Source organism: Alosa pseudoharengus, unplaced genomic scaffold (genome assembly GCF_046254945.1).
Source record: "Alosa pseudoharengus isolate Yale_2024_CS ecotype anadromous, Long Island Sound unplaced genomic scaffold, YU_APseudo_1.1 YU_APseudo_1.1_scf_23, whole genome shotgun sequence".
Taxonomy (NCBI): domain Eukaryota; kingdom Metazoa; phylum Chordata; class Actinopteri; order Clupeiformes; family Clupeidae; genus Alosa; species Alosa pseudoharengus.
The window spans coordinates 33,015,194-33,026,557 of NW_027468685.1; the positions used below are offsets into that span (position 1 = coordinate 33,015,194).

At 40.0% G+C, this 11,364-nt stretch overlaps 1 long non-coding RNA gene across 1 annotated transcript; it reads right to left on the reverse strand.

Annotated features, from left to right (window-relative positions):
- Nucleotides 1-3,245: 3,245 nt before the first annotated feature.
- Nucleotides 3,246-4,576, reverse strand: LOC143140282 (uncharacterized). Its single transcript, XR_012990617.1, has 3 exons — nt 4,313-4,576; nt 3,667-3,762; nt 3,246-3,411 (listed from the first exon to the last, which is right to left on the reverse strand). It is a non-coding gene; the product is annotated as an uncharacterized LOC143140282 (long non-coding RNA).
- Between the last annotated feature and the right edge of the window lie 6,788 nt (nt 4,577-11,364).

An 11,364-nucleotide genomic window follows, 5' to 3' on the forward strand; every position in this document is an offset into this window, starting at 1 on the left:
ACTCTGTATATTATATAAATAGGCCCTTTATGGTGCATATGCTTATATTTATTTGTATGTGCACAGTGCAATTTATATATATTTTCTTAACTTGGTAGACAACCGATTTTCAGTCATTGCCTGCTACTTAGTTATCTCGATTTTGCGAGCTGTGAAGAAGGTATCGCTACACCAAAAATTACGTTCAGTAGTGAATCTCTGACATATTTTATTTAGTAAATTATTGATGTTAGATTACTAGGATCATTAAGGTTGATTAAGGACGTTTTTTTTTAGGTTGTATCTGCTGAACCTGGCGGTGTTAGCTAGTCAGCTGAGTACTGTGTATCTGATGCTAGTAGAAATAAGGTTTGTTTAATTACACCCTTGAAAGGGCTGTTGGATTGCATGTAGGAATACAAATTATTTTACACAAAAAATTATCATAAGCCATAATGAGCTTTAAAATGTTTATTACTCAGACAGTAGTGTGACTAATTTGTTTCCCAAACACTGCTGCAGGCGGCTGCTGCTGGAGGCGATGACTGCTTGAGCTGGCTGGTGTTGGCGAAGGATGGTGATGGCGGCTGCTGCTGGTAATGGTGGCGGCTGCAGGTAATGGTGGCTGTTGCTGCAGGTGGCGGCTGCTTCTGGTAGCTGCTACTGCTGGCGGCTGCTGGTGGTGGCGGCTGCTGCTGCTGGTGGCGGCTGCTGGCGGCTGCTGCTGCTGGTGCCGGTAATGGTGGCTGGTGCTGGCCATGGCTGCTGGTGGTGTCTGCAGGTAGTGGCTGCTGGTGGCGACTGCTGACGGTGTGCCGGGAATGGAGAGGCCGAATACATCCAAGGATCCTCCCTCCCTCTCTCTCCTCAACCACTTTTGAATTTGCTCAGGGCTATTATAAGTGTGGTAAAGTATAGTATATTTGCGACGTTATAATATGTTGTGAATGGTTTGCCCTATATATAGTGTTACCTGCTGTGTCCATTGTTGAATCTATTGTCGCCCTATTTCGCTTCATCTGCTTTTTAGTGTCCAGGACACAGATGAAGAGGATGTTAGTATGCGTTGTCGAGAGGAACTGCCCTACAGTGACTGGCCATAGTGCATAGTGGAACTCCACAGGTGTGAGTCTGATGTATGCAATTTTCTAGGCAGTCCTGAGTGAACTGGCTTGTTAGAATATATTTGTGCCCGTCTCAACAGATCTTGCTGGACCACCAGTATCGTTGTTGTGGCCACTGTACGTATGTTTGTTGATATTATTCATGCTTGTTCCTTGTTCATGCTTGTTCCCATTTTTTTTGGTTCCACACTGTTCATTTTTATCTTATGCCAGGTACCTTTATTATGAATGTTGTCCTTCCTTTCAGCCCTGATGCACTCTGAAGCCTGATGTATGTGGAGGATTTTTTTAAATGTATTATTCACTTATAATATTCCTCCCTGTTCCTTCACTTAGTTCTTGTTTTTCCAGTTAGATACACACATTTACACACACACACACATCTTGTTGTCTCACTCAGTATTTTTTATTAAACAATATTTGATTCATTCATCCAAGCTTAATGAGTTGTTATTCTTTAATATATTTGATTCTTTGTGCATGGCTTAGTATTAAAATTATCATGGTTGTGTGGTCAACTCCTGCCTCATCAGAAGAAGTGGGTGTAAATGCTGAATGGACTGTTCTTTCTCAAAAAAGCAAAAAGGTACAACGGAGTCCAATGGGAGTGTCACCTGTCACTGTTCTCTATCACTCTCTCTGCAGCTAACCTTACTCTTACTCTGTGCATTAACCCAGAGCCGTAGAGAAAAATCTTAATAGCTCTGCACTTACCTATAGACCCAAACATATTCTTAGTGTTAACATGATCATGTTTCACGTTGTGGTCTGGGGGTGACCACTTATCAGAAGTGAGCTAGCTGCTGGGCGAATGCTGAATGGACCACGGCAGACCTAACGCTACCACGAAGGTAAGCTAATGGCTGAATCGGAATTTATAAGCAAAATCACGGTAATCAATAATACAGCCCAGTTGCGATAAAATGAAAATCATGAGACATCTGTCATCACATGAATGATATGGAAAAGAAAACTTAAGTTAGAGCCGTTCTAGCCTGTACTTCTGTCCATGCGAACATGAACATAAGCTTTAACCTCCAAAAATGTAAAACGTATCTAAGTAATATACAGCTTTTTCATTGTCACCCTGCCTCTCAAAATGCAAAACTGACATTAACAAATATGTAATCATGCAATAACAGCTGAAAAAGTAGTAGGGTGTATGTTTATATATATATATTTACCGTTAAATAACGCAATCGCTGCTGTCTGTCCCATAGAAGAACATGACAGCCAGCGTATGTTTTGGAACTATAGCGGTTTACACGAACCACGTGACTGCACTGGCGGTGACATCAAAGAGTGTCGCAACTCTTTCTCTCTATGGCTCTGGCTGAAGTGAAACGAGATCAACGAAAATATTACTAGGCAAATTTGTGTCAATTCAAAAACACTTATTTATCCCCAAGGGGCAATTTACATAGTAGGCTACAATGGAGTAGAGTACAATAATCAAAAATCCTATAAATATAGTACAGTCAGTGTAATGTAATCTTGTAACTATCCTGCTGACATCTGATTGAGATTATTACCTTCTTTCCATGTAGTAGCCTAATATGTGATATTAACTCTGGTAACTAAAACTGGAGACATTTGCTACTTTGTGCTACCTGCTCATTCAAAATTACGAAATAACAGCAGGGAAATTATGTTTGTTTTTACAGGTTATTAAAAGAATGACCCAGGTTCCTGAGCTGACCTGAATGACCATGGCCTCAATCCGTTGTGCCTCTATATCCTTTGCAAAATGCAATGAATATTTACAGAGCTGACCATGGCCGTTTGAGAATCAGAGGAATGGAAAGGTGAGGACAATCTGTGTTAGCAGTTACGGTATATAAAATAAAATATTTTTAACCAATACACATTCATTATTGGTTCAGCATATTGCAAAAACACAGTTTGATCAACACCACAAAATGATAAACTTTATTTTTTTTTTTTTCAACAATCGTCCAGTGATACTTATTAAATATTAAAAAATAAATAGTAAAACATTTTTGCTTTTCCACCCTGTTCTCGTTGCAGGCAATGAAGTGACTTGGCCTACAGGTCTTTTGTGAGCAGGAGCTGGGGTTTCCCAGAAACGTCCGTGTCATTATCCCCTTGTGTGTGGTGCTACGCATATGGAGGGAGCTTCCGGATACTTCAGGGCAGTACGTTGGATTCAGACCCCTTTTTGACTGAACCGTGACACATGTTCAGCAACAGCATCCTCCATGGAAGGTCTGTCAAGCTGAGCACACAAGTCCTGGGGCACAGGAATCCGCTGGACGGCATCCCAATAAGGAAGAGGGTCTTTGATGATCTCGAAGAGGACAAGAAAGAGGACTTATTGGATACTGTAATACAGTGCATTGTAGGCTGTATACTGTACAATAAAGAAATTGTATGGCCCTGAACATTGTGCTTTGTTTACAGTACTGATGATGATTTTGACACCAGTAGCATCAGGTCTAAGACAGCCTGTTGTGTGTGAATCGATAAGTTCTTTTTAGTGCCTATACTGTTGCACATTTGGATTTGTTGTTTGTAATAAAAACATATATTTTATTAAACTTACAAATTGTTTGGCAAGTCTGTACATAGTTTCTCCTTGGCTGTCTTCTGTTGTGGGGACTCAGCATTCTCATTGAAGTGCATGGCTGCTAGATAAAACCTAAACCAAACAACAGAAATGTTGTAACACAAGTGAAAGTCACTTTTGCATGCACACACCAAGCTGTTAACTCACAGCAAAAGCATTTGCTAATATTCTAAGCCCCGCAAGATGCCACACTTGGAGCATCTGTTTGGCATGCTGCCGTTCTTGTAATGTTCTAAAATAAGAACGTGCAAATAAATCCATTGTAGCTAGACAACACGGTTTTCAACATATCGACTAGATATCATTTGAATTGATAACGTGAAGTTGTTAACACTTCTGACGTCAAAAACGTATGTGTTATATGGGTATTGGTTATATTACAGCTTAGCAACCAAACTATCGTGTTACTCAGCTTCAGTTAGCTATTTTGCTGAGAACATAACCTGTCAGAGATCTCGACAAACATGCATAGTAAAATGTAGGTTAACATGACAACACAGGTTTTATCCGAATGACACACAGGAAAATTAAATAGCCTTGCCAATGAACTAAATCACACATTCTACTTGCTAGATACACGTCAGCATGGCTGATAACTGCTTAGCGACAAAATAATACTTACAGCATGCGGTTGTGATGACCTTACGGTCGGAACAGCCCCTCGTTTCAGTAACAGCAGCTTAGTAAATCCTGCTTAACTGTAGCAGCTAGCCTACAAGGTTTTGAAAACTGCCTTCGGTGAAATGTTTTGCAAATTAATAACGGAGTGTCGAACTTTGCAGGGATCTTCTGGTAGAAAAACATTATCCATGCCCCTCGAACTTTTGAATCCTTGAGAAGACTATGGAAAGTGTCAGCTTTCTTTGTAGCCTAAGTTTCAGCCTGGAACACTGCATTTACGACCGTGGCTCATTTTCGATATCCTTGAAGAACTGTCTGCTTTATAATTCCTGTGGAAGTAAACGAGCAGGCAGCTAAACTAGTGTTTGTCTCATCTTCGCTCTCCATTCACGTTCCTGGGCTCAGAGCACCAGTGGGCTGGTCTGTATGTAAATTTTGAGGCGTGACAAATGTACAGGCCAGAGCCAAATAGAGCATCACAGTCCCGCCCACAGGAGTTTCCGGAAGTAAGAATTCAATGCAATTTCTCCATTGACAATTCGGGTATAAGCCATAAAAACTTAACTGCACATGGTAGACTCAAAACCAGCTACGGCTGTACTAAGCGATTGCACTAACCTCGTTTTGAGATAAATGTCTTTTATTCGCGATGTCTTGGATAAGTACTTCATTACCCACAATCCTGAACAATCCCACAATGATGCCTCTGATTGGTGGAAAGGCCGTTCCCCAGCTAACACAGTTACGTGGCGGTTACGTAACTTTATTATCAAACATACGTTGCCGCCACGTAAGTTCTAACGTTGCCGATACGTGCGGGTGAAAGACGCGATTACGTTGCCGCAACATATCTTGGCAACGTTTCTCGCACGTAACCTCCACGTCGCGGCAACCAAAAGACATACTGGCGACATTGTAGCAACCTTCCTGAGAAAGGTTGCCATAATGTCGCCAGCACGTTAGGGCGGATCTGCATGTGCAGTCCTCATTTGCCCATTGAATCCACAAAATCTAGTCACATTCATATACCTGCATTCTGGCTGGTGGCTGTTGCTAATGTTGACCCCAAGCATTCAAGACAGCTGCACTAACAAGTATCAATTTATGACTGCCACGCACAAAATCTAGTTGAGATTGCCTAGACAAGCCACATTCATATTTTACCTGCATTTTGACTGGCTGTTGCTAATGTTGAGCCTATTCAAAAGAAAAGACAACTGTACACTAACAAATTATATTTTATTTAAAATAATGTGGAAATTCAATTTTGCGGATGGTCTTCCACCTGCTGTTCCATCCGACCCTGTGAAGAACAAATAAAAGAGAACAGGTGAGTGCATTTATATTAATTTTACATTCAGTCAACAGTCATTTTACATTTAGTCAAAACTTAAATAAGATATGCCAATAGCTGGTTACGCTAGACTTTTTTTTGCTGCTGCTGGGTCATTCCTTCGCCCTTGCACTTGTAGCCTAGAGAGGATGACGGCGCCGACGGTAGGCTACCAAGTCGCGGGAATAACGGAGCAGTGGACTGGAGATGCGGATGGTGTTTCTGTATTAATATTATTATTATAACTGTGCGTTCAGATAGCCTACCCGGCCGTAAGTATTGATACTGCTCCTTTGTTAAGTTTAGTTCATACTGTTATCAGTCTGTGCTCGTTAGAAGCATTATTGAGGATTGTAAATGCGTTGATATAACGCGAGTGTGAGAGTGAAATAGTCGCGGTATGATCCGGTATATGGTATGCACATGGTATGCACATTTAATGTCCGACGTCTGACAGTTACTTTATAAACATGGAGATAATCTTGTGTTGATTCACCAGCATATTGCAGCTAAACTGTAGGCCTACAGTTTACATTGCTGCAATAGCTGTAATGTTAGTGAACCATGATTTCATGCGTTTTTGGCTATAAGCTTCATTGTTTTGGAGTTTTGTAGCTTGTTGCACAAAGATGTCTCGCCTAGAATTGGGCTATGTCTACACAAAACCATCGGGTGTATTTCCTCTTACCGCTTTCACACCTTTAACGATAGGCCTACCGGTAAGGAAAAAACTTGCGTGCACACAAAGGTGAAAGCGGCTAAAAGTACTGTAGTGCATATGCCAGACCAGTCGATGGCGCCGCGGGTTGTGCAGAGGCTTCACATTTAGGCCTAATTCGCGTAGAAGACAAAACATTGTTGAAACAGTTTGTTATGCTGTCGCATGAAATAAGGAGGCTACATGCAATTCGGTTTTCAATTCAGCTGTTAAAGTACTAAAGTTCATTTTCAAGGTATGTGACTTATGTGGAATTTCAAATGCTTAGGCCTACATATTGCATTAGGTCTGAGCACTATTGGAGAAAACATTAGCATGCGTCAGTCATAGTTAAACATTAGCTAAGCTTACTACAACCTAAGTTAAGTTAATGGTGTGCTTCAGTAACTTGGCCACAAAAGGCTGATACATTGTGCACATAAATCATGACAGGGGAAACTAATAACCGGTTTAAAAAAAAAAAAAAACAGCGTCGTGTAGATGGTGATCGAGCCGCCAAGGTTATTGCTTGAAGATGAAGACGATTAACCACGTCTTGTGAACAAGCTTAAAAAGTAGGGCATGGATCTGCATATCATTTTGAGGTGGTGTACAAAAATATGATAATTGTTCCCTAATAGTCGGCATGTTCGTATAATTGATTTAGAGGGATATTTGCCTCTCTCGTTTCAACTCACCTTAAACTTTTGGTGTGGGCTGCATGTCTTAAGACCTCAGGAGCTCCACCTCCTCTTCCAGCCCTGGCTTCCATTTCATGACCGCTTCTGTAAAAACATTGAATTTGTGATCAAATTTCAGGCAAACGCTTACAGATATTAGACACTTTATTTTTCTGAAAGCATACGAGTCCATGAACCACAGCACAGGACGGCCCAAAAATGGGCGTGTCACCAACACTCAGGGAGAGATGAAGTGCACAGCTAACTGTGTATCATAGAAAGAAAACTGATAAACTCACCTGCACAACAGGCCATAAAAGTAAATTAAACACTCAGTAAATAACGTTAGTACATGTATGCCATTTCCCTCGCCACTGACTGTATCGCCATGACAACACCAAACTGTCTCACAAAACGCTAAATTAACGTAACGGTATTTAACCGTAAAATAATCCACGAAATGTTAAAAGATAGGGAATAATCTTAAACACATTTCCCTTTCTAACATAAAAACATCAGAAAACAATAAAAACACTTACAGAACTGAGCTGTATTTGGGTAATGGTGATGGTTTTATACAGTTAGCAGCTAGCATGTTCTGTAATATCTTCATTGAACTCACGTTATTACAGATAGCCTACACTTTAGGAAATAAAGTGAAACTCACCAAAACAGTCATACTATTGAAAGCACCACGAAATTGTCGCTTAGATGTGATAGAACAGACTCGGTTTGATGATAGAAAAGACGTGAAAGGTGTTTAATTCCTATATAGTTCGGTGCTGTGTATGTTGTCCCATGATGAATGATTTTGCGTCTTTTAGTTTTTTCCGTTAGGTGAACCTGCTCGCGTCTAACCAAAGATTCTAGAATCTTTTCGTCTAACTTATACTAGCTCGTGGCTAGGAAGGCGTCTTAATGGGGCAGTAACATTAATTTAAAAGTGGTGATCATCAATTATTAAAGTTGAAGGCTTTTGGTAACAAGTGTATTTATTAAGAAATGTCTTATATACTTATTACTATATATTAATTTGTATGTTAATTTAGTCTGTTTATTATTCTATTTTGAACCATTCAGTTGTGACCAAGCATGGAGATTACTTGGTCACACTTATCTGTGAGCTACAGGCATAAAAACAAGACCAATTTGTCAAACCCAGGTAGACACAATTGTTCTTTTATAGCTGCCCTCGCACACTTTTTCATTTCGCTGGATATTTTATTCAACTGTTTCTCAGCATAATGTATGTATGTGAACAGAAAGTAAGACATTCTTACCTTTTTTTTTTCCTTTTCCAAGAACCGAACTGAAGATGCTGGGATCCACCATTTTAAAGACGACTTGAGGCAAAAGGACATCTTGACAACCCTCAGCTGCAACAGCAGAACCAGCCCCTCTGCGGCTTAAGGACAACGTCAGCTTGATAGAAAACTGGGGGGCAGTTACCTTTGGGGTCTAGTGTTTCCCTGTCCCTTATATGCCTTGTGAATCACTGTTTTAAATCGGAGATGCCGACCACAGTCTTTGTTTCTTGTTTCCGATAGTATTTTGAAATAGCCTCTTAGTTCTGTTAATTGGGCAAAATGTCCTGCGAGTGTGATTAGTAAAAGCCTTGTCCATACAGCCACCAGCTTGTTCAATGCATTTCTTGTCAGGCCATTATTCCTAGTCTACCTGTTCAAGTGGAAGCATTTGATGGGTTTACTTTCTTTCTATGTAGTGCTACTCTGTGTGCTACTTTGTGTGTTTTGTTGGAAGGTCTGTGGAAAATTGTGTTTATAAGGCTTAGCTTGACCTTGGACCATGGCGAGTTTTAGGGTGTGCAAGTGAGTTTATGCTGTGTAGTCATCTTTTTTTGGTGGTCTTGGACCTTTGTAAAATAGAAACTTTTTTTATTTTGCCCTCTGTGTGGGGTTGTTGAGGTGCCAGTAGCTGTCCTCTGAAATGGAAAACAAAAACAAAAAAACAAAAAAAACCTCACAACAGCATTGGTGTTTTGCAGAACTTGCATAGAATTTGTGACATGATTGACATAAAGGTTTTTAGCATGTATTTAATATTAGTCGGAGTACTAAAATTTAAGATCAATGACTGTTTTGAGGTGACTGAAGCAAAGTACAATCAAGATTCCTGTTAGGGAAAAATAATCTTCATGGCCATTCTTCATGACATTGCAGTATGTTGTCATTTGTGCTCTCATCAGAGTATTATCATTGCAATTTTTCATACAGACACAATATTTTTTACTGTCATTTCTCTGTGTTTGATTACAAAATGAGTATTGTGGAGTTTTTGGGAGAAAAGACTGTTATTGTGGCCAGTAATTGGATAACAAGAGGGAGATCTTAGTCAAAATTGCACTAGACAGCATTAACATTAGGATTGGATTCTGATTAGCAGTCACTGTTTTAGCTACTCTCCACCTCAGCCGCTCCAAGGCCTTCATGCTCTGTACTGGTTGACTAATGCCTACCCTGCAATGTGGTTTGTTAGTACATCACTTCAATCTGTGAAACGCATGAATTTGACTTCAAATGTTGTTTTAATAGAAATAATTGTTGTTGTGATTTATTTATGTGGTCCCTGCATTTAAAATAAATGCTTCATCAATTCAGTATCTGAATATATGTCATTGCTTTTTTTTCAACTGGGTCAGAGTTTGTGGAACTGAAAATTGTTATGTAGTTCTGGATTAATCCTAGTTGAGCACAAATAGTTTCTGTGGGAATTGAGTCATCCCTAGGTAGTGAATAAACAATACAAACCAGTGGTTAATTTTTCCGGCTCGAAGATAGTTGACTTAGAAAAAAATCTGTTATTTTATAGCATGTTAGCCTATGGGTTTTGCTTTGCTGAAGGTGAGCCCTTTATTTTCACTATAAAATGGAAATACAAATTCTAAACTAGAAATTGTCATATCCAGCATAGCATTCAAACCTAATCTTTGTGCTGGACATGGAAACAACCTTAAATACTCGTATGGTGTAATTCTGAACTTTGACGTATCACGGTAAGTAAATGGCCACAACACTACATTACACTGCGTTACCAAGTGGCAAAGTTAGCAAAATTACCAAGCCACTACGTTGCGGCAACGTAATTTGTTTACTTAATGGCAACTTCCTGTAGGCAACGTTGTGGCAACGTCACTCATAGTACCAAGAGGCAACGTTATCAAAATTACCAAGCCACTACGTTGCGGCAACGTAATTTGTTTACTTAATGGCAACTTCCTGTAGGCAACGTTGTGGCAATGTAATTTGTTTACTTAATGGCAACTTCCTGTAGGCAACGTTGTGGCAACGTCACTTACACTACCAAGAGGCAACGTTATCAAAATTACCAAGCCACTACGTTGCGGCAATGTAATTTGTTTACTTAATGGCAACTTCCTGTAGGCAACGTTGTGGCAACGTCACTTACACTACCAAGAGGCAACGTTATCAAAATTACCAAGCCACTACGTCGTGGCAACGTAATTTGTTTACTTAATGGCAACTTCCTGCAGGCAACGTTGTGGCAATGTTGCCACAACGTTGCCAGAAAGTAATGTCGCCATGACCAAATGGCAACTTATAGGCAACGTTGCCATTTGGTCGTGTGTTAGCTGGGTCAGTCATAGTTTGAAACTTGAATCAGCGAAAATTATTGAAAAGATGGCGGAGTCTTTTACTGCCTATGGCGAAAATCTTAATGTGAATAAAAACTTTCTAGACGAACATTGGTACTTGTATCAACAAGGATTGTGGTTTATATATCACACGAACTTAGTCAGGGCCAATACACCATCAAATAGAACACTGTAAATGCTAGTTTGAACACTTAACTTTTCAGTTAGCCGAATGTCATTATAATGCTGCTAACATTAGCCTATATGCTGCAACACAGGTATGAAATATATTATGTTTTAGTGACCTTGTTGTTTCTATGAACATGAATTGTTGTTTATATGAAACATCAACTTAGACGAGGCATAAAAAGCCCTGTATATCCCCATTAAGAACTTAAACCTTTGAACTAGCTAGCTAGCTGATAGCAAAGCTGGATGCTACCACCGGGTAGACACTGCAGTAAAATGGTTAGCAAACCGTCCATGCCCCCGGCCCGTGAATATTTCAGTTTCAAGGACGAAATCAAGAGTGTCCAAAGGGGTGAAAACCACTTTAAATCGGGTCACATTATTGACTGTTGTGTGTCGAGGGTCAGCTTGTGGGTTTTGTATGGGCCAGCATGAGGAACAAGACCTATCAAACCTACGAAGTTGTGTGGTGAGTTTTGCAGGGAGGTTGGTAATGCTAGTTAACATTAGCTAGGCTACTGTAGCCTTCATACTGTACGAG